The 561-nt window shown below is 56.7% G+C and overlaps 1 protein-coding gene across 1 annotated transcript in view; it reads left to right on the forward strand.

Annotated features, from left to right (window-relative positions):
* ZNF182 (zinc finger protein 182) overlaps window positions 1-561 on the forward strand; it is a 51,499-nt gene that overhangs the window by 500 nt on the left and 50,438 nt on the right. Inside the window, exon 2 of the mRNA XM_008592718.1 lies at window positions 180-364. The gene's annotated coding sequence lies outside the window, so the exon portion shown is untranslated. The remainder of the gene's footprint in view (window positions 1-179; window positions 365-561) is intronic.

The following is a 561-nucleotide window of genomic DNA, read 5'->3' on the forward strand; positions in this document are numbered from 1 at the left end:
CTCAAAGGTTGAGTGAAGGGCGGTTTGTGAGGGTCATTGATGTGTGCGTTTGGTGGCCGAGTGATGGGGAACCCATGGGTCCGGGAGTGAGGGTCTGGGGGCTCAATGGTGGACAGAGTTACGGGGCTAGTCGGGATTGCGGAGGGCCTATTAAAGTTTGACTTTTACACATTTTCCAGCACGGTGAGCTGCGCCAAAGGTTCCTGCACATCCCTCAGGCCCCTCTTTGGACGCGCCCTGCCTTCCCACTGCCCCCTCCCCTTGTCCAAGGCTCAAGGTAGGGGCCTGGTGTGAATACTCCAGCCGAAGTGAATCTGCACCCGAAGGCCCCTTTCCAGCTCCAGGGCCCAACGTCTCCAGCGAGGTGAGGAGAAGGAAGAAGAGGCACGTGAGAGGACCCACCTGACCCTGGGCCTCGCCCAGAGTTTGGGACCTGGGAGGGGCGGGGCATGGTGCTGCGAGGTCTGAGGGGGATGGGAGCGATAATAGAGACTTTTACAGTCCCGTTTATTGGAGTTTAAGAAGTAGCCTATTTGAGTTATAGATTACTTAGGAAATAGA

Source organism: Galeopterus variegatus, unplaced genomic scaffold (genome assembly GCF_000696425.1).
Source record: "Galeopterus variegatus unplaced genomic scaffold, G_variegatus-3.0.2 Scaffold8234, whole genome shotgun sequence".
Taxonomy (NCBI): Eukaryota; Metazoa; Chordata; class Mammalia; order Dermoptera; family Cynocephalidae; genus Galeopterus; species Galeopterus variegatus.